Raw genomic sequence first — 22,947 nt, forward strand, 5'->3', positions numbered from 1 at the left:
TCCGAATTAACGACTTTTGACTGTACTTGACTTTTAAATGCTTGAAGAATCAAGTAAGTTGTATCCAATAATATGGAAGTACTTGTACACATGCTGTGCTAGAACTCATAGATTACTAGCGACGGAGGCTCCTGTGCCGCCGTCCGTAGAATAAGTAAACTTTGAACAAATGAAGTGCTCGTGTGACGCCATCTATTAGTAGGGATCAAAAGCATTTTAGTTGACTGGAGCTCTGGTTGCGCCATCTCTTGCAGGATGTATTGTAAGGCATTTTTAAAATTTCATAAAAATTATTCTTCTGATAAGCAATAATTGGCAATTAAAATGATGAAAAACACAATTTGCAGTACATTGAAACGTTTCACAAGAGTTAAAAACTATTTACACACAAAGTCTACCTGCTTTGGCAGGAACAAAGTTCATAGCGCTTTGTAATTTGATAAGTAAATCTATAAGTACAGAGAATGAAGTAAAATCTTGACTAAATAAGAAGAAAACAAAAATATATACATTACCACTGACTATTATGGTGAATAGTGCGGGGCCTCTTGTGGCGTTGTGCAATTGTGAAATCATAATTTCCTAGTTTTTTGATGATATTCTTAGGATGACTGTCACATTTCATAAAAAAGTTATGAGAAGCTTTTAGAATTTCAGAATCTGTGGGTTTAATCCTTAAGTCATTGTGAAGAGTGCTGTTTTGTACGAACCAAGGCGTATTTGTAATTATTCGGATGGCATTGTTTTGAATTCTTTGTATTTTTTCGCGATGAGTTTTTGAAGTTGCAGCCCACGCTGAAGAAGCATACAATAAAATCGGGCGGATAGCTTGTAGATATAAATAACTCTTTTTGTAGCGAGACTAAGTTTAGAATTTCTCCCTATGAATGCATAGATACTGCCTATTGCTTGGTTGGCTTTTTTACAGATATTTTCGATATGGTTTCTGAAGTTTAGTTTTTGATCGAGATAAACGCCTAAATATTTAACACATTTTTCATTTGGAATGGAGATATTATTGATTTGCTGATTGCATGAGGGAAGCTTTTATAAGAGACCCGAGAACATCAACTTGTCGTGCCAGTTTGCATATGGGAATACAGAAAACAACTGTTCTGAGAATTTTACATAAACATCTCAAACTTCATCCATACAAACTGCAATTCACACGAATTGAAAACAAACGGCAAACATTTCGGTTTTGCCGGGCAACTTCTTAACACAATCGACGAAAACAACTCTTACTTAGAAAACGTCATCTTCTCCGGTGAAGAAACTTTCCATATTTCTGGTTATGTTATACGTTGTAACTGTCTGATCTGAGGAACTGAAGCTCCTTATGCAGTCAGAGAAAAAAGCACACAGTAGCCCGAACATGAATGTTTGGTGCGCACAGGCCGCAGATGAAATCTTCGGACGATTTTTCTTCACTGAACAGACAGTGAGAAGCGTTATATATCTGGACATGCTAGTGTGATTTTCTTTTCCTCAGGCTGAAAGCCGTCAGCATCGAGTTATCTTTCAACAAGACGGCACTCCAACACACTGGGGTTCCATAGTTTGAAAGGAGTTGGACAAAATATTTCCTGATCGTTGAATCAATCGTGGGGAGCCAATACCGACATTACACCCCTAAACTTTTTCTTCTGGGGGTATGTTACGGACCGACGGTACGCAATTCTACGAGGCGTATTCGAAAACTAAATACCGTTTTGAAAAAAAAAAATAGTAAAACAATTTTTTCGAATCCAATTTTATTTTTACATGAAAATACATGTCTTAAACTATTTTTCAACATAGTTTCCGCCAATGATCAAACACTTGTCATAGCGGGTGACCAGTTTTTGTATACCATCGTCAAAGAAACTTCCCGCCAGTTTCGATAACCACGACTCCACACTTTTCGGTGAATGAGTGTGTCTCCACTCCATCGATTGTTGTTTCGATTCTGGTGTGAAATGACACACCCCAGTTTCATCAACTGTCACAATTTAGTTTAAAAAGTTTTCTCCCTCATCACTGTACCGCGTGAGAAATGTCAGGGCACTACCAAGTCGCTTTGTTTTGTGAACATCAGTGAGCATTTTTGGAACCCATCGGAAACACAGTTTGCGATAATTCGAGCGGTCAGACACAATTTCGAACAAAACAGTACGTGAAATTTGTGGAAATGCCTCTGAAAGAGTTGTCATTGTGAAGCGTCTGTTCTCATGAATTGCTTCATCAACTTTCCTTACCAAATCATCGGTGACAACAGAAGGCCGACCACTCCGAGCCTCGGCGTGGACATTTGTTCGACCTGCATTAAACATTCTTACCCACTTTCTCACCATTTCATCACTTATCGCGTATTCACCGTAAACCTGTGTCACTTGACGATAAATTTCGGCCGGTTTAACATTCCTCGCGTTCAAAAATTTAATCACGGCACGAATCTCACAGTCAGCGGGAGAACTAATTGTCTTAAACATTTTGAATGTGCACAGCAAACTGAAAACACAACATAGAGCAACCAAAATGGCGACAATTGAAAGTCAGTGAACAAGAAAGACTAGTGCGCATGCGCGGGACGCCTACCACGGCGCGGCGACGGCGCTAGAATGAAACGGTACTTAGTTTCCGAATACGCTACGTATTTTCGGATATCGATGACCTAAAAAGACGAATCACCGAAGTCATTCGGGGAAAACCTGCAGAAATACTGAAAAACATTTGGCGTGGAATTGAATATCGGCTAGATATTTTGCGTGCCACAGCTCATGTGGAAGTTAATGTGTAAAATTTTGTTGCGTAAAACTGTTTTAAATTGTCTTTCCCAGGAAACAATAAACATGTACGCACCTAACTTTTTTTCCAAACATGAAATGCACTCAGTAATTCTTGACCACCCTGTACGATAAAAGTTGATTTCTTCTCGAACTTGCTTTTCAGTTTTGACGAAACGATCAATGTTTGATACATACTTTTGGCAAAGATGAAATAGTGCATTTTATATGCATTTGCGGATAAAAAAAATAAAACTAAACTCGTGTATATATACTCACTGTTGTTGTTTTTCCTCCGGTTTCTAACAAAGTCAAACAAGGTCCAAAACACGGTTGACTTTAACACAAGGGATTGGAGTAAATATCTTACCTAGAGAGACCAAAGCAACCTAATATGTGCTCGGCAGACGCCTGATGTTCTCAGCACTTGGTGCATGTGGCAAAGATTTTCATGCCCTCTTTGAAAGAGAGGCTCATAGTATGACCGTTGGAAATATGTGAGAGCGCAGTTCGTGAGCTCCCGTCACACTCAAAAATTAGAATCCAACCACGCTTGCTGCCCAGGTAACTAGAGATGGGTGCGAGGCACCAACTACTCTACCATGATTTGTGATGATTTCAGAGAATATAATTCCAGATAGGTAAGGGCGGGAAAGAAGGGAATTAAAAGGCCACAGCGCCCTCCTTTGCTAGTTTGTCTGCCATTTCGTTGCCATAAAGATACACATGGGATTAGATTCACTGAAAATAGATGTCACGATGCTGAAACATTAAGTGTAGTTTTTGTAGGACAGAGATACTAGTCTTATCGTCCATATAAATACAGTTACTAAGATGTTGGAGTGAGCTTCGACTATCAGATAAGATCCATAGATCTTCAAAATTCTTCTCCGTTAGTACAGCCTCGAGTGCAATCAGTTCACTTCTGAAAACTCAACAGTTATCTGGATTACATTGACGGAGTGTCATTTTTCCTCTGAGGTCTCAAGATAAATACCACTACCTGCATAGTCAGCAATTTTACTGCCATCTGTGAAGATCTTGGTAGCATTTTTGGGGATATTGTCTATTACCTTCAAGGCCAATTGTCTAAGGCTCTTTCTTATTTATAGGAGTGGAAAAGTTACAGCGAAAGTGAACCCTGGAGAGTCCCTCCGATGGTTTAAACAGCATTGTAGTGAATGAGGCTCAACATTGCAAAATAGTAGACTCTAATAGGAAGGCCGAAAGGATGCTTTTCTTTAGCCTTTCTCGGTTTTTACATTTATTTACGTACGCTGAAGTTTTATTGTATAGGCCATAACGACAGAGTTTGTTATAAGACCAACTAGTCTTCTAGTCTGTAAATTGGCCTCAAAAAGGGCTATTTCCATAGGGCAGCTGTGCCTCAACTCAGTATAATATGGGCAGCACTTAAATGAACTTTTTTTTTTAAATTTCTTCAGGTTGGAATCAGAAGCACAACAATAAATTGGAAACCCGAACTCGAGTATGGGATGAATGAGTGCCAAATAAGTAGTTCTGAGGGTAGTCGCGTCAGCTCCCCAATCCCTACACGCAATGTATTTAAGCATGTTTAGTCGCTTTCTACTTTTCAGAACAATATGTTCAATATGCTTGCAACATGTGAATTCATGGTCTAGGATAATCACCAGATATTTAGGGTACTTCTCGTAGGTAAGTTCTTCATTATTAAGCCTCAACTTAGGCTAATATTTGTAAATGTGCTTATTTGTAGTAAAGAAAGTAACATTTGATTTGGCTGGATTAAAACATAGTTTCAATTCTGCAGCAAAGTTTGACAAAGCTATCAGATAATTATTGAGTTTTAATTCTATTTTAGTTATATCGGTGTTAGATCTCCAGAGGACAATGTCGTCTGCAAATAATCCAGTTCTTTCATCCGAAGAAGGCACTCTCTTCAAATCGGTCATAGAAGGGTCATAGGTGAAGAGCGTAGGGCTAAGAATCGATCTTTGAGGGACACCTTGGCTAAGCTTATAAGAGTCTGAGATAGTTTTATTAACTTTTACCTTAATGTGTCTTTGCAGCAGAAAATCTGCTATCCATGATAAAGTATTTCCTCGAAGGTTAAGTGGCATGTAGTTTTAAAATCAGTTTGTGCTTCCAAACTCTATTGAAGGCCTTCATGAGGTCCAAAAGGGCAGCCACTGTATGATGAGTAGGTTTAAGGTTATATAAAAAAAAAGCATTTTTTATGGTTTGGCAGAAATATAGAACTTGATCTATATTTCTGCTATATTATATATTAAAATCTATTATCATTGATCTATATTAAAAAAAAATTAAAGCTTCTAAATCATTGCAAGCATAACTTAAAAGAAAATCGTACTTTTTAAAAATATATATAAAGTTAAGTAGAACTGGTCGTCATTGTAAAAGAATTACCAAAGCTGCAGAGCTGGTGACTAACACATACAAGGAAATGCAATTGCCAGAACCAATAGGGGATAAATGCATACGAACCTAACCAAAGTTACATAAAATACAATGAACAATAAGATACACACAAAAATACATTCATTTTCTGTGACAACGGCAGGACTGAAAATGTCCATACGTCTTTGTTTCTATAATTCATATCACTGTAGTTATAATTGTAAGTTCCAATTTTGGAATTATTATTGTTTCTCATTTTTACATGAAAGCTCTTCGCCAGATGGTAGTAGAAGGTTCTCAGTTGAATAATTTTCAGCTCTTCATGAATAGTATTATTTCTAATGTACCATGGCAAGTTCGCAGTTTGCATCGTTTGGATTGTTTTCTGTTGGATTTGCATGAGTATGCCCAGACTGGAGAGGCATAACAAAACATGAGACGCAGTATAGATTTATAGATAAGTAACTTATTATCAACAGTTCGAACGCTGTTTCGAGCAATTTAAGGGTAGAGTTTGGCTTTACGAGCTCAATCTTCGCCAGGATTCGAACTCTGGATCTCCAAAATACGAATCCAGCGTGCTCTTAGTTACGTTACGAAAACATACATCCCTTGTGATTGATTGACTGACAGATGTAGTATCGCCGCGAATACCACATAAGATTGCAGTGTGTTTGACTCAATAAAATAAGGTCATGAAGACACTTCACACAGAGTTTCGCCGACAATGGTAGCTCAAAAAGGCAGTAATCAGGAGGGAAATATATCTCTTGTCCGGTGCGCGCGCCTCTTTTATATTCGCCCACAATGGAATGGCCACATCTGATCCTATGACATTTTAAGGCTTGGTTGGACGAACCACGTGGAAACGCTAAGCCTAACTGCCTACATGCGTATAGAACATACGAATATACATTGAGGTCATTCGTTGTTTAGAATAAGAGCAGAATGCACAAATTGTCCTGTTATTTGACTTCTCTTCTACCTGAAAACGTCTTGGACCGCATTAACAACTCCGCATATATCATCTCGTAGACGGCAGCTAACAGTTGGAATCATAACACACTTTTCTAACCAAGGTGATCAATTCAACCCTTACATCTCTCCTAAATTCTAGTCGGGATCGCATTCTATCTCTTTTCTGATAAGCGTTGCGACAATAAATAATGGAATTTATTAAAGCAGTATTTAAAATTCCATTAGAAAAAGAAGAAAAAGCCATCTCCTTGTTTATCGGCTGCAAGACGCTGGCTGCACATCTGATCAAAAGTGTCCACGCCACCTTTCGTAGAATTATACAAAGTCTACAATATCCGTTTTGTTACTTTCTGCATTTATGACTTGTGAATATTATGTGTCAGTGAAAGAAATAAAACTACTATATTTGGCTTGGGCTTGTGAGACAGGAGAGTTATTTTGTTATAAGTCAAGAGAAGAAAGAATTGCCTACTTATTTTATATTAAGACATTCATCTGGAATTTCTGGTTTGTTCTTTTTAAAGTTCCAACCATGGTAAGTTTAAAACGCTTTTTCCAAAAGCTCAGTGACGCTCAGACAATGATTATATTACGATATGATCCATGTATAGATTTACATAATCTTTTAAATAATATTCAAGTAATGGCATTCAGCTATATTCTTTGTAGACTTCCCGACCTAAAGAATATCGTCAATCGTATAGTCGACAAACATATTACTCGCCAAACAAGTAAATAATAATAATAAAAAAAAAAAAAATTAAATTAAAAAAAAAAAATTGAGATGAATTTCAAAATTGAAACTTACGGAGATTCGTCAAATTTAAACAAATGATTGAAGTAGCGCGGAATGCAGGAGTTTCATGGTCAAATAAGGTTATACGAAAAGATGAAAAATGTATTCAAAGGTGGAAAGGGGAATATACGAAACGTGCCAAGCGATGTCGCAAAATTTACGAATAATTAGCTTTCTAGGGTTAAATATGATGTCAATGCCTTGAATAGTAAAAAAAGTCTTTCCCTAACAAACATACAACTTTTCACTTTTATATACAGTGAAATACGTTTAATGCGAAAACGCTTTAGACGCAATATCGGTTAACAGGAAATAATACAACGGTCCCGACAAACTACTATGTATTTTTATGGATTTTTTCCCTCTTAACACGAAATAAAAATCGCTTAACACGAAAAGATATCCTTTCTGAAATGAACAAAATACGGAAAACACCGGCTCCGCAGGCGAGATTTAAGCGGAGTGTGAAATAAAAGAGAGGTGGTTTCACATTATTTCCCTTTAGAAAAGGAGGCTAACTTGGAAATACCCTCGGAATCAAGGAGGTTAGAATAGAAGGAGGGAAGGTTCAACTCAAACGGTGAAGCTTGGCGGCCATCTTCCTGTTATCACCGTGACTTGTGCAAGGAAGTCTGTCATTGCAACATTTTTTTCTTTTCTTTTTGAAGCATGTCAGCTTGTATTGCATATGGATGCACAAATAGATTCTCGAAAAAAATTCCGGGCATTATTTTTCACACGTAAGTATTAATTTTCTTTTTTTATGTAATATGACAACTATGTCAAAAATATCACGTCATGTGTGTTTCTTTCCAGATGTGAAAAAAAAGGACTTAAAATAGGTTATTTAATATAACTATAATCAAAATATATTAAATACATTTTAATGTTTCTGTTTATAGCTGGTATCTTCGTTCCTTAAGATATAATGCTATATGGTAGGATTTAAATTGTATAATTTGAACGTTTTAGTTAATTCGTTTTATAACTTTCATGAAAAGTAAGAAATCAATTGTTACTATTTTTATTAATTGTAAAGGTGTTAAATAAAGCAATGCTTTTCTTTATATATTAATTATTATTCATTTTTTAAGATAAACTATTCTGTTGTTAAAATTTTTTTGCATAAACTTACAAATTTCTGGGCAGTATAGTGATAAAATTAAGTAAAATATTTACACAATTGAACATGTGAAAAGATGTATCAAAAACTTATATAGGTGTATTTCTGTAATTCAACTTAATTAAAGGCAGTTTCTTTGAGATTAATAAATATGAAATGCGCATAAACTGAAATCAATGAATTCACATAAATCTATTTTATTTTATTAAGATTTATTTTCTAACCTAAGCAAGTCCGTGAAATATGCAGAAACATCATTTTTTAAAGGCTTTAATGCTATGCGCATGCATTTAGATTTCGAACTATTTCTTAATAATTTGCTGTTCATAGTAAATTATGGATATCATCTTTATTACTTTAAAACAAAAATTCAACAATAGCGAGGGATTTCATTATAAATTTAACATATTTTTACTGGAAAATAAATGCACGGAACAGGTTAGAAACACGTACATGTCACTGCCGTAATGCAATGTTTTGAAGTCACAAACATGGACGCCGCTTGTTCGGCGGAGTTTCATTCCCCGATAGTGGTGGAAACCGCGAACCCTCCCTCCTTCTATTCTAACCTCCTTGCTCGGAATAGCCTGTGACACGAGCCAGTTTTGTTTATCTAAGCTACATTCACCTTCCACCCCTACAAACGCTACACAAACATCTCACCTCTTATTAGTTGGCTTTGGAATCAGTAACGAGTACATCGCAGTGTGAGTAAAAATTAGTGAGTTTAGTTCATATGTTGCACTCTGCATGTTTTTGTCTCTTCATATGTTGTGTTACTTTACATGGGGTTCAGTAACTCCAAGGACGAATGAATATTGTTTTCGTCATGCAGGATTCTCAAAAGTATCAGATTCTTTGGCGCCAAAAGAAAGGATATTGAAACTGAGCCGACACGTAATGAAATATTTGAGGAAGTTTCTGATTAATGGACTCTCCTACTGTATTATCGGGAGAATTCGCTGCAGTAGTTGATGATAATGTGTGTATAGCACCAATTATGGTAGAGAAAGGCATTTTGGGGTTTGTTCTAAGCTCAAAAAATATCATTAATGCAGATTCCGACGAAGAAAATGAAATGAATAATGCAGCTCCTGTTCCCACGTCATCCGAAATGAGGAACATCATAAAAAGTATGCGCAGTTACTTAGACGCACATTTCCAATGGTGAAGAAATAAATAACAAATTGACGACATTGAACAATGTGTTAACAATTTGATGCTAAAAAAGACAATGCAAAGGAAAATATCAGATTATTTTCCAAAAACTCAATGTTCTGCTTCTAAAAAAATAATAATAAATAAATAAAATTAAATAAAAAACTATGTATTAAATTTCATGAAGTTCTTGTGGATGTTTTTGTTTCATTGATTTTATTAAAAGCATGCATATATACATATCTATATAAATAAAATGTACTTTAATAAACTTAATTTTGTTTGTATTATTTTTTTTCCAATATCCTTTAATACGAAATTCTTTATTTGCACATTAGATAACGGAGAAAAAGTATTTCAGTCTCATTAGTTTCGTGTTAAACGATTTTCACTGTACATTCATTTTTACATAACTTCAAATTCATGGCTACTTTTCACTATCTGGCCATAAATTATACCAAGCATTTTTTTTTAAATATCAGCAGTAACATCCACCCATGACATTGCAACGCTGCACACAGCAGATTTTATGCTAAAATATTAAAAAAATTCTTGAATGGCTTTGCCAGTGTTCAGAAAATTTAGCATATATTTTAAAAAAGGCTACTTCGTATTTACATTTCAGGGCGTGCAGTATTCCGATATCCATAGACTAAATGATGGAGGCACACTCTGGAAGAAAGAATAAGACGGAGGGCATTATCTTTCACTAAGCTGAAAAATCAAACGATTAGTTGCCTATAATCAGGATAATTTTCAAGTAAATCAGCCGATTTCAAATGTTGCCGAGCCTCCGGTATGAACTGATTTTCAAACCAATCGCTCATAAATGCTGTTTTATTTGCACAGTAGATAACGGAGAAAATCTTTACTCCTTTAAAAGCTGGAGGTCATTTATTTTTACCGATTATGTAAAATATACACAAAGGGCGTTCCTCAGCATTTGCACATGCTAAATTGTTAGTATCATTTTAGAATCTTTGTACTCAGTTGGAGCCTTTTCTGCAGAGGTTGCTATTATATTTCGGGGTATATATTGCCAGAAAAGACCAATTTCATAAGCGTTGTAAATTAGTTCCGGAGATAATTTTTCAGTATTAATAAGTTCAATGAGTTCATCTGCAAATACACTGGTGGAAAAAATTAAGACATGGAATACTTTTCCCCAAATATCTCAAGAAATACCGGATAGAAATAAATGAAATTAGGTATGGATATAGCTTATTCTACGACAATAATATGTACATAATAACAATGAAAATACCGTTCATTAGCATGAGTTTATGACCAACAGTCCAAACTTAAGGCTGAAAGATAGCAGTGAAAATGTGGCTAGTATAGTGTGTGGTCACCTCTGACATACAGCATACACAAAGAGCAGCCATGCTGTTAACAAGAGGATTCAGGGGAGTGCCTGTGGAATCCACTCCTCCACCACAGCAGTTTTTAACCCCTGAATTGTTCTGGGTGGAAGTTGGCGTATTGTAATAGTTTCCCAAGAGCATCCCAAACATGTTCAATAGGATTAAGGTCCGGAGATTTGGCTAGCCAAACCTTTCTATGAATATTCTCGCTTTCCAGAATCATCAACCACATGGTCCCTATGTGGTCGTGCATTGTTGTCCATAAAAATGAACTCAAGGCCAACAGTTACCTGAAACTTCGCACATAGAGCTCTAGGATCTCCTGCCTGTACCTCTGGGCATTCATGGAACCAGTGTCAAGCATATGGAGCGCTGTACGGGTATCTTGCATAATCTCTACCCGGTCCATCAAAATAATAATCGCTTTCCAGGTGTTGCTGGGATGGTATCGGATCCCAGGTTTCCATATCAATAATCACCGAAAATCAGGCTGTAGACTGAATATGGACTCATTCATGAAGAAAACATTTGTCTCCAGAGTTGCACCATTGTAAACCCTATCTTTTGTCGAAGGGAATGAGTGGGATGCAAATAGCGGGCTTTCTGGCATACAGTCCTGTCTCATGAAGCCTTCTGGCAACTGTCTTCCTTGAAACTGATGTTTCTGTGGCAGTATTAAGGTCACAAGACAGTTGTGTGGCTGTAGACATCCTCCGGCGCTTGGTTGAAAGAACCAAATACCAGGGTTACAGCCGAAAACATCGCGGACGAAAACGTCGCGGAGAAAACAACGCAAGGCGAAAACGTCGTACTACAAAACATCGCGGGAGAAAATATCGCAAAGAGAAAACATCGCAGTTCTAAAACATCGTGGTACAAAACATCGTCGTCGAAAATAAAGCGGTTCAAAAACTTCGCAGTTTAAAAACATCGTCGTCGAAAATATCGTGGTAAAAAATAAAGTATCTACAAATCATCGCATGACGATAACATCGCAGACGCTTTAATAACTGTAAATGGATATTCCCATTATGATTTCTGAGCGCAAGACGTAAAGAAGGATAATTTTTACTTTCACATTTTTTTATTAACTAATAAATTTTTGCTGAAAAAGTAAGAAGGAAACTTGTAGAAAATTAAATGCAACTTAATAGATTATACATTTTATGAAAAATTATCAGTAAAAAATTTATAAAAAATGATTTATTAATGGTCTTTGTTTGTTAACCATGTCGGTTTAAAATTCTATTAAGTGCTATAAGTTGCATTAATTTTCTATGCTTAAGTTTCCTTCTTATTTTCTCTGCCAAAATTTAATAGTTAATAAAAAATATGAAAGTAAAAATTATCCTCCCTTACACCTTGCGCTCACAAATCATAATGGGAATATCCATTTACAGTTATTAAAGCGTCTGCGATGTTATCGTCATGCGATGATTTGTAGATACTTTATTTTTTACCACGATATTTTTGACGACGATGTTTTTAAATTGCGAAGTTTTTGAACCTTTTTATTTTCGACGACGATGTTTTGTACCACGATGTTTTAGAACTGCAATGTTTTCTCTTTGCGATGTTTTCTTCCACGATGTTTTGTAGCACGACGTTTTCGCCTTACGTTTTTTTCTCCGCGACGTTTTCGTCCGCGATGTTATCGGCGGACACCAAATACCAGTTTGTCATTTGTCATTGGGGCTCTCCGGCAACCTTGTCCTGGTCTTTCGGACACTGTTTCGCTGATTTTAAACTGATTTTACAAATTACGGATGGCACTCGGTGTTACATCCAGTTCTTTTGCAACCTGAGCTTGGGATTGTTCTGCCTGAAGTCCACCCACGATGCTTCATCTCGTACTTTTGTCTAAGCGATGATGTGCACTCATTTCACCTAAAAAACCGCCCAAAACAGCGAGATTATTCAAGAACGATAATAAAAATCACTACTATGTTGCAGACCGAAATGAACTGAGCTGGGCGTGGACTTTTATACATAGACCTCCTGCTGGTGTAGCGATGCTTATAGGAACACAAACTCATTTCAGCGACACCCGCATCACAGTGATAATATATAGCAACCAACTGTCTAGACTTGGCTGGTATTTTAGGAAGGAATGTGGGAAAATGTTTTCCATCTCTTAATTTTATCCACCCGGGTAGTTCAGCTGCTTCAGTATCAGTCCTAACGTCCGCAGGGTTCATAGCCACATTTTAGTTAAAAAAATAAGCACCTATAAGCACTTTTCAAGCACATTTTAAGAAAAAAAAAAAAAAAATAAGCACCTGCCTAATTACATCATACACAACTGCATAACCTTAAAAATTAGACTTGTAATTTAAAATATGAGAAATGAAGTACTTATTAAGAGAGAATAAGCATTACCTCAACCATGGAAAATAATTACTTTTTTTGGTTTTTAATTTTAAATAATAGTTCAATTTACAGAACTAGTTTACAATGAGAGAAAAAAAATTATGAAGAACTAAACTATATTACAAGATTTAATGATGAAATTTCAGTTCAAAATAGAGAAAATAAATAATAATAAAGCATATTTATTGTATTCGCTTGGAACCTAATATTAAATACAATTTATTTTCCCACTCATATTGCTATTTAAATAATTTAAATCTAAATTCTGAACATTTTCTAAATTTTCATTGTATATCAGTTTTCTCTTAACAGATATTGCAAGCAAAGTAATTTAAGTAAAAAAGAGGAACATTTCTGAAATCAGAAGACAGAAATTTGGCGAATATTCGGACAGTCGAGCGTAACTTGAAGGAGCGGAAGGGGGGGGTAGACTGTAGCCGCTCTTTAGATTTTCCCGCTAAATAAATGCTTTTGACATTTCAATATGTGCATCATATAAAAATAAGCCAGCCAAACTAAAAAATATTCTGTTTAGTAAGGACAGTAAAACTCTTTTAAGTGCTCATAAACAAATCTCGGACTGAACATCAAAATTAATTATCTCTGCAAAATATCGCAAACGTTATTGCCCAATACGTGCGCCGTAATTCTTCCCTACGTGATATTACGCAATCGGAATCAACAACTGCCGGTATTGAGACAAAAAAGAACTAAATAACTGGAGTGTTTTTCATTCTAATTTTCAACAGACGGCGTTAAAATTCCGGAATAGAATCACTCTTCGCTCGGGTTGGTAGACTGCAGAACTTTTAGTCCTATTCAATCCAAATTGGAAAGTGACCCCCCTCCCCAAAAGAAAGGTCCGTTGCTTGTTTTGCAGCGAACTGTAACAGTTTCAATATTCAAGATTTTGCGGAGAAAGGGGAGACCTCCCAACCTCTGTACTGTTTAATGTATTGGCAAAAAAAAAAATGAAACTATTTTGACTATTCGATTACTTTCCCTTTATTTAAGCCATTCCGAATATTATTCCTTAGAAAGCTAATCTGTGTTAAAACACAACCATTTTTGGAAGTTTACTATACTTCAGCAGTTACTGCAACTATGTTATTATAAACATTCATACATATGCTCATAATATAAGCAGAACGATCATAATAAACACGAATATGAACTGACCAAGCAGAACGAGAATGCAAATCTTTTTAAGATCTTGATATAAATTCAAACGTGTGTAGTATTTGGGTGGGAGGAAAAGAATGCCGAATACAGCGGAATTTTCTACTGCTTTCGCAATTCTTTGACCAATAGAACGACGGGCACCTGTCTGTACTCTTCGTGCACACCAAAGGTTATGTTAATGCAGAGAAAGGGGGAAAAGCTATTTCCGGGAGTATGACTCACCATCTGACATTCCATATTAGGAAGAAAAGTTGTTTATTTAATTTCGGCTTTGTTACGGCGAAAATAGCACGTTCATTAAAAAAAAAGCACTTAAAGCAAAAAATAAGCACTAAAAAAAAAAAAAAAAAAAAAAAAAAAAAATAAGTGCTTTAAAGAAAAAGTAAGCACCTATAAGGGCCTTTATATTTTATTTTCAAATATAAGGACTTATAAGCACTTATAAGGACCGCTACGAACCCTGTATCCGGTATACACTACTGGTGATGTATCATCAGATTGGCGACTAAAGACATTTTGTTCCACTAAATTTTGTCTTGCTCCTATCGCGCGTTGAGACAGTTAAATCTGAACTGTATTAGCTTAATTATTTATTATTCTTACGCCTACTTCTCGCACACACTTAAGGCTCATCTGAGTCTCGAATAAATAAATTAAGACTTATTCACAGCCGGCGCTAGATATTTTGCCACTTGGTGCAGTTCTAAAAATTTCACCGTGCCTAAATTTCGCATAAGTTGCCTTCCCTAAATTTTAAAGATTTCGCCTCCTCAATTTTGCTGCTCAGTGCTCTTCTAAATTCTAAAAATTTTGACTCTACTAATTCTACCGTCTGGTATGGTCGCACCACCTCTAGTGACGGTTCTGAGCTTATCTAAATAACAAATCAATTATTTTTAATTCAAATATCCTTAAATGCTATTTTTTTGGCATATCAGTACCACTTACTAAATCTATTTTTTTGCACATGGAAAGAAATTTCTAGTACATTTCTCTTCGTCAATTCACTCAACACTTCGCAGAAAAATTAACTGAAGTCCGTAATTGTTGCCAAGCGCAACATTAACATAGAAGTTTACCTGATCTTTGGTATTCAGCTACTAACATTTTAAAAAAAAGTGTTTAGATATCGCTGCATGAATCATTTCTCAAGCTGTCATCGGGTTAATAGTCATGCCGTAATAAAAGGGAAAATGTAATAAATAACGATTCAATGTAGAATGTTTCGTTTTGAGATGTATGAGGCTGTGGAGCCCAATTATTGATCTTTCAGATTTATATTAACAAATGATAGCTTCTTCAATATAGAGATGTTTTATTTAATGCGAAGTGAAATTAAGAATCAGGAACCCCCCCCCCCCACTTTTTATTACGGGAAAAGAAATCAAATGCTTATGCCTAAAGCCTAAAACACACGCACAAAAAATAAAGGTTGTTAGTGTGGTGATGGCGATAAGGAGCGCGCCTTGCGCCCTCCGATAAGTGTGGCAACCCTAGAGGAGAAGTTTCTTACGAGTAGCGAGCAGAGCGAAACAGGCAGGCTGTCGGGCAGTGTGCGCGATGTTCCTAAATAAAGCTTAATTTTTATTGTGCACTATGTCTTGTTAATATTTATATTAATGCAGTAAGAACATAATCTGTGATATGGAATTCGAGGATTGGTGGTAAAACATAACAGGAAATCACCATAATGGTAACCCGGACTGTGTTAAATCGTATGAACAGTTCTCAAGCACTTTCGGTTTTGACTACAAGCCATCACTCAAGATCTCCAAACCAGAAGTAATGGATTACATCGGTTTTCGTCCTCCGGATCACAGATGAGTAGTAATTATAGATCATTTTATAATTCTGTTTTCTACTTATCATTTAATTTCATTTTCTTTAGTTAAATTTTTGCTTAAAAACCTTGCACAATGTCTGATGTTCATGCCGTCCAAATTCCGGTTTATAACCGATCAGACCCATCTTTATGGTTTATTATGTGTGAAAGTACCTTTGCTCTTGCCACCCCCAAACCTATCACAGAATCCATTACTAAATATAATTATATAGTTTCTCATCTTCCTCCAGATATCGCATCACTAGTACGGGATTTACTTATGAAACCAGACCCTATTGATCCATATACAAAGCTCAAAACTGAGTTAATAAATCGTTCAGGAGAATCTTCTCAGCAAGAAATTCGCCAATTATTATCTGGAGAAGAATTAGGTTCTCGAAAACCTTCCGATTTGCTTAGAAATATGAAGCGTCGAGCAGAATCTTTAAATGTTCCTGATAACTTAATGTTAGAATTATTCCTTCAACATTTGCCTTCGACTGTTCAGTCTATTTTGGCAGCGGTTTCCAATTTAACTGTAGATAAAGCTGCAGAAATTGCCGACAGAATTTTAGAAGTAAATCCAACCCCAGGGACTTGTGCCGTTTCTCGCACAGTCGATCAGTCTCTTGAGGATAAATTATTTAAATAAATAGAAAAATTAAACAAACGTATTGATCGCATTTCTCTTTCTCGTGGTCGCTCGCCAAATCGCGGAGATCGCAATAAGGAAAGAAGCAATTCCAAAAGGAGAGATTATTCTGTTTCCTGGTATCATAGACGTTTTGGGAAAAAGTGTAGAGATGACAAACGTACAAAACCTTGTTCATGGCAGGAAAACGAAACCAGCAAAGAATAGAGGCGACTTATTCTTTGCCTCAAGTTTCACGTCGCCTGTTCGTTCGTGACCGTAGAACAAACCTTTCATTCTTGGTCGATACCGGCTCTGACGTGTCCTTACTTCCAGCAAATAATTCTCAAAAACGGAATTCGTCCCAACAAACACTTTTCGCTGCTAATTCTTCTACTATTCATGTTTATGGTCAAAAAACACTTTCTTTGGATTTCAAATTAAGACGACAGTTTACATGGACATTTCTTATAGCAAATGTTAGTACACCCATTCTTGGAGCAGATTTTCTCCATTTCTTTGAATTGGTGATTGATCTCAGAAACAAATGTCTCAAAGATTTAAAAACGCATTTTAAAACCGTCGGTTGCGTGAAAAATGCAAGCATTTATTCAGTAAAAACTGTATTTAGTGATACACCATATCACAAAATTTTAAAAGAATTTCCTTCAGTTACTAGATTACCAGATCCTAACCAACCTGTTAAACATAACACCCTTCATTATATCATAACTAAAGGTCCACCTGTGGTTGCAAAACCTCGTCGGTTAGCTCCAGATCGCTTAAAAATAGCAAAACAAGAATTTCAAACTATGATGCAATTGGGGCATTTGAGACCTTCGAGCAGCAATTATGCATCCCCACTTCACATGGTTCCAAAAAAGGGAAGTCTGGAATGGAGACCTGTTGCAGATTATCGAGCATTGAACGCTCAAACAATAAAAGACAAATATCCTATTCCATGCTTAGCCGATTTTACTGCTGCATTGCACGGTACTAAAATTTTTAGTCATGTCGACCTGATTAAGGCGCACCATCAAATACCAATTAACCCAGCCGACATCCACAAAACCGCCATATGCACACCATTCGGTTTATTCGAAAGTACCCGTATGCAATTCGGCTTATGCAATGCATCCGCGACTTTTCAACGCTTTGTAGATGAAGTCACGCGGGATTTAGAAGGTGTTTACGCTTTTGTCGATGACTTGCTCATAGCCTCTAAAGATTCTGAGGAACATTGCTGGCATTTGAAAGCTTTATTTTCCAAACTTCAGGAATATGGACTTTGCATAAATGTTTCAAAATGCACCTTTGGTCAAACGTCTATTGATTTCTTAGGTTTTCACCTTAGTGAAAACGGAATTGAACCTCTTCCTGACAAAGTCAAATGTATTTTAGAATTTCCTCAACCTACCACTCTCACTCAGCTTCGCCGAATTTTAGGCATGTTTAACTTTTACAAATGTTTCATACCTAAAGCAGCACATATTCTTTCTCCTTTAATAAAATTGTTAGAAGGCTATATTAATAAAAAGAAATCTCGTTCTCGTGTTCAGGAGTCATCCCCACAATTAAATTGGAACGAGAATGCTGAACAAGCCTTTATTGCTGCCGAAAATGCCATTGCTCAGGCTACCCTTTTGAGACACCCTATTCCCGGAGCCCAGCTAAGCATCTGGGTAGATGCCTCAGACGTCGCAATAGGCGGCACACTTATGCAGTTGTCTCAACAAACATGGGAACCTATAGCCTTTTTCTCTATGAAACTCAATAAAAGTCAACAGAAATGGTCCGCGTACGATAGGGAATTATTTTCAATTTATTCTGCAATTAAGAAATTCCGACACATGTTAGAGGGCAGAAATTTTATAATTTATACGGATCAAAAACCGTTAATATACGCTTTTAAAGAGAACCCTCATAAATGTTCACCTCGACAATTGCGCCATTTAGATTTTATTTCTCAGTACTCTACTGATATTAGACATGTGCAAGGTTCAAAAAACGTCGTTGCTGACGCTCTTTCAAGAATCGAAATTGATTCCATAACAAAATCTCCATTTTTGGATTTTAAAAAATTTTCGGAAGCTCAACGGCATGATCCGGAGGTACAAGACATTCTCAAAAACAACACATCATCCTTGAAACTGGAATTTAAACCGTGCCAATATTCTGATGGTAATATTCTTTGTGACATATCAATGAACATTCCTCGTCCATTTGTTCCAAATTCCTTTCGCAGACTCATCTTTAATCATCTGCACAATCTGTCACATCCAGGAATTGCAGCTACTACGAAGCTTATTTGTTCTCGTTATGTATGGCCCGATATGAAACGTCATATCAAAAATTGGGTGAAATCCTGTGAATCTTGCCAAAAATCGAAAATTACTAGGCATACTAAAGCACCACTGGGCACATTCTCTCTTCCTGATGCACGTTTTTCAGAAATCCATATGGATATCGTCGGACCGTTACCTCCATCAGAAGGCAACGTGTACCTTTTGACTCTAATAGATAGATTCTCCAGATGGCCTGAAGCCATTCCCATCCCGGATATGAAAACGGAAAGCATTTGCAGAGCCATTTTCAACTGTTGGATATCTCGTTTTGGCTGCTCATCGATCATAACAACAGACCAAGGTTCTCAAATGAGATCCGCACTTTTTGCAGAATTTACGCGCATTTTGGGTACGAACAGAATCACAACAACAGCCTATCATCCAATGTCCAACGGCATTGTTGAACGATTTCATCGACATTTAAAATCTTCTCTCAAGGCTCACGAGACCAATAACTGGACTGAAACACTACCAGTTGTTATGCTTGGTATTCGTACAGCCGTAAAGGAAGATCTACAGTCATCTTGTGCTGAACTGGTGTACGGCACAACTCTCATGCTGCCTAGTCATCTAAGATATCTCCGTATGACACACAATTTATCACGAATCTTCGGCATAGAATGCAACAATTGAATCCAATAGCAACATCTGTACATTGCCAAGAAAAATGTTACGTAAGTGCTACCTTAAAGTCGTGTACGCATGTATACTTACGTGTCGATCGAGTAAAGCCACCTCTGTGCCAACCATATACAGGTCCGCATAAAGTCCTTTCTAGAACTGACAAAACTTTCACAATTGATATTAACGGTCTGAAATCTACTGTGTCTATAGACCGTGTGAAACCAGCCTATTTGCTTTCGGACTCTAATTTGCCTGAACTGAAAACAAATAAAAACTTAAAAGACAGTTCAGCAGAATAAATCTGCAAACGAACTCTCTAATACACAAACTGTCACCAGATCGGGAAGACATGTTCACTTCCCTAAGAAACTTGCTTCTTACATAACAATTTGAAACATTTTTTTTAAAATTCATATCTTAACATATTTCTTGTTATTTCATGTTTATTATATGTGTCAATACCTTGTTATATATTGAATTGCATTTTAATCTTTTCTAATTTTATATTCTAATTTTGTAATCATGTAAAAAATACCCGACAGTACGGATCCTCTGAGATAATTTCATAACCTATGTCGTTCCTTTGAATAGCCATTAAAGGAACTGGGGGGAAACTCTGTGGTGATGGCGATAAGGAGCGCGCCTTGCGCCCTCCGATAAGTGTGGCAACCCTAGAGGAGAAGTTTCTTACGAGTAGCGAGCAGAGCGAAACAGGCAGGCTGTGGGGCAGTGTGCGCGATGTTCCTAAATAAAGCTTAATTTTTATTGTGCACTATGTCTTGTTAATATTTATATTAATGTAGTAAGAACATAATCTGTGATATGGAATTCGAGGATTGGTGGTAAAACATATAGGAAGTCACCAAATTAGTGGCCCGGAGTTAAGGATTTTAGAACATTCCGGATACTAGGCATTAAATTTCGGACTTAGCATTTTTTTTTAAATCCGAATTCGAAAAGTAAGTACGAGGGCCATCCAGGAAGTAGATTACGTTTCCGTCTGTGTCCGCTAGGGGCGGGGCTAGCGCGGCCATCTTGGGGTCAGAGCGTTGCGCAGCTCAGTCTGCATCTAGCCGTGCTAGTGAGAGGTTCGCGCTGTGCTCCGTTCAGATACTGTGACGGTTTGAAATGTCTGCGTTAATTGAAAATCCCGCGAGCTGCGAGGTGCGCTCAGTAATAAGGTTTCTGACTGCAAAAAACTGTAAACCGATAGAAATCTATCGGCAGCTTCGTGAAGTGTATGGGGACAACATTATCACTGAAGGTGGAGTGCGTCAGTGGGTCATAAGATTTCAAAATGGCCGAACCAATGTTCACGACGAAGATCGAAGTGGGAGACCCAGCATAGTGACCGCCGAACTTCTCGAAAAAGTCGATGCTAAAGTCCGTGAAAATCGAAATTTCACAATAACGGAACTTTCTTTGAGTTTTCCACAAATTTCGCGAAGTTTGTTGCACGAAATTATCAGCGAAAAGCTTGGTTACCACAAGTTTTGTGCAAGATGGATTCCAAAAATCTTGACAGAGGACCACAAAAATCAGCGAATGGCTGCAGCGTTGAACTTTTTGGACGCTTACCATAAGGATGGTGACTCTTTACTCGATCGCATCGTTACTGGTGACGAAACATGGGTGAAACATGTGAACTGTGAAACGAAATTGCAATCAATGCAGTGGGGGCACACAAGTTCTCCCCAAAAACCCAAGAAATGCATGCAAACAATGTCGGCAAGGAAGATGATGGCGACTGTTTTTTGGGACAGAAAAGGTGTAATTTTGGTGGACTTCCTGGAAAGAGGCACTACAATAAACTCTCAAAGGTATTGCCAAACTCTCCAAAAACTCAGAAGAGCAATTCAAAACAAGCGCAGAGGAATGTTGAGCTCTAAGATCTTGTTGATTCACGACAACGCCCGGCCCCACACGGCAAATGTCACTCGTAAAGTTCTTGAATCTTTTAAGTGGAAGTTGTTTCCTCATCCGCCGTACAGTCCCGACCTGGCACCGAGCGACTTCCACCTATTCCCAGCAATGAAGAAGTGGCTGGCTATGCAGCGTTTTGATGACGACGCACAGCTGCAAGAAGAGGTAACGAAGTGGTTGAAGGCGCAGGCGGCCGAATTTTTCGACGAAGGAATTTCCAAGCTCGTACATCGCTACGATAAATGCCTTAATTTGTATGGTGACTATGTAGAAAAGTAGTATTTGAGTGTGGCTTTCATCTGTATATAATAAAATTTGTTTCCTATACTTTGTTTATTTTTTTATTCCAAAACGTAATCTACTTTCTGGATAGCCCTCGTACATTCGAATGCACGAATCTCGAATTCTTCGAGTTCTTTTTCTTCATTCGAATCCTAGCTTAAAAGGCCATTAAATGTTATAATTCAAAATTTTTGGAAGATCGATTTTATTCGACATCTAATACAAGTCTTCATTAAAAAAAATTAAATAAATAAAACACACACAACTGCAGCAATTTCCATAGATAATGAATACCAATACGACTTGCAAAAAAAATTTTTTTTTTTTTTTTTTAAATTTTTTATTAAGAATTTAGGTTAGAATTACGATTATTTCCAGAGATAAGACTGATAAACAGTAAAAATTAGAGCTCATTCTCTTCAGAATGTAGCATTCAGGGCCACAACAGGATGATTTTGTGATTTAGGCCCAAAGAAATTGCAAAAACCTCTCCTTTTTCTTTCTTTTTTTTATGAACTATCTTTGACTTTAAAACTTATCTTTCCGATAACAATTTTTTCGATTATGATTGGAAAGATACAAATGCCCACTCGTCCGAAGGTTTAAGTTTTTGAATTTCGAGCGTTCTATCCCTAATTTACACATTTTTAAAATTAATAAAAGAAGTTTTTGATGTCTTACGTTGTTTAAATATGCTAAACTAATTATTTAATTAATTAATAAGTAGCAGATTAAGTTATTAAAGAACATCAAATTTTTTTCATCAGTAATAAATAAATTCATCCTAAGTACCGACATTTGTATCACCTTAATTTCAAGCACGTCTTGACGAAATACAATTTTCAACGAAAAAGGCATTACAATCATACCTTTTGCAGAATTTACTGAATACACATACACATTTCGGAAGATCGGGGTACTTCTTTAACTTTCCATCTCCTTCAATTTTAATTCCAATAGAAATGGAAGCTTTTGACTCTTCTAGTTTCCATACAATAATTAATTATGAATGGAAGGGGGGAAAACCAAAAACAGAGAAAAAAGCATGCCGCCAGAGAGTGGTTAGCGACTCTGACTGCCATACTGAAGGGCCCAGGTTCGAATCTTGTAGAAGGCATGGATGTAATTTGTCCGTCCGTTCATAGGAGGCAAGGGTAGCCTACTTATCAGGTGCCTCGCAGTAT

General features: G+C 36.8%; 1 protein-coding gene across 1 annotated transcript in view; it reads right to left on the reverse strand.

Annotated features, from left to right (window-relative positions):
• LOC118200414 (RUN and FYVE domain-containing protein 2-like) overlaps positions 1–22,947 on the reverse strand; it is a 133,665-nt gene that overhangs the window by 94,339 nt on the left and 16,379 nt on the right. The gene's annotated exons all lie outside the window — the stretch shown is intronic.

Source organism: Stegodyphus dumicola, chromosome 7 (assembly GCF_044657685.1).
Source record: "Stegodyphus dumicola isolate Sdum_Otavi_A_Nest chromosome 7, ASM4465768v1".
Taxonomy (NCBI): Eukaryota; Metazoa; Arthropoda; class Arachnida; order Araneae; family Eresidae; genus Stegodyphus; species Stegodyphus dumicola.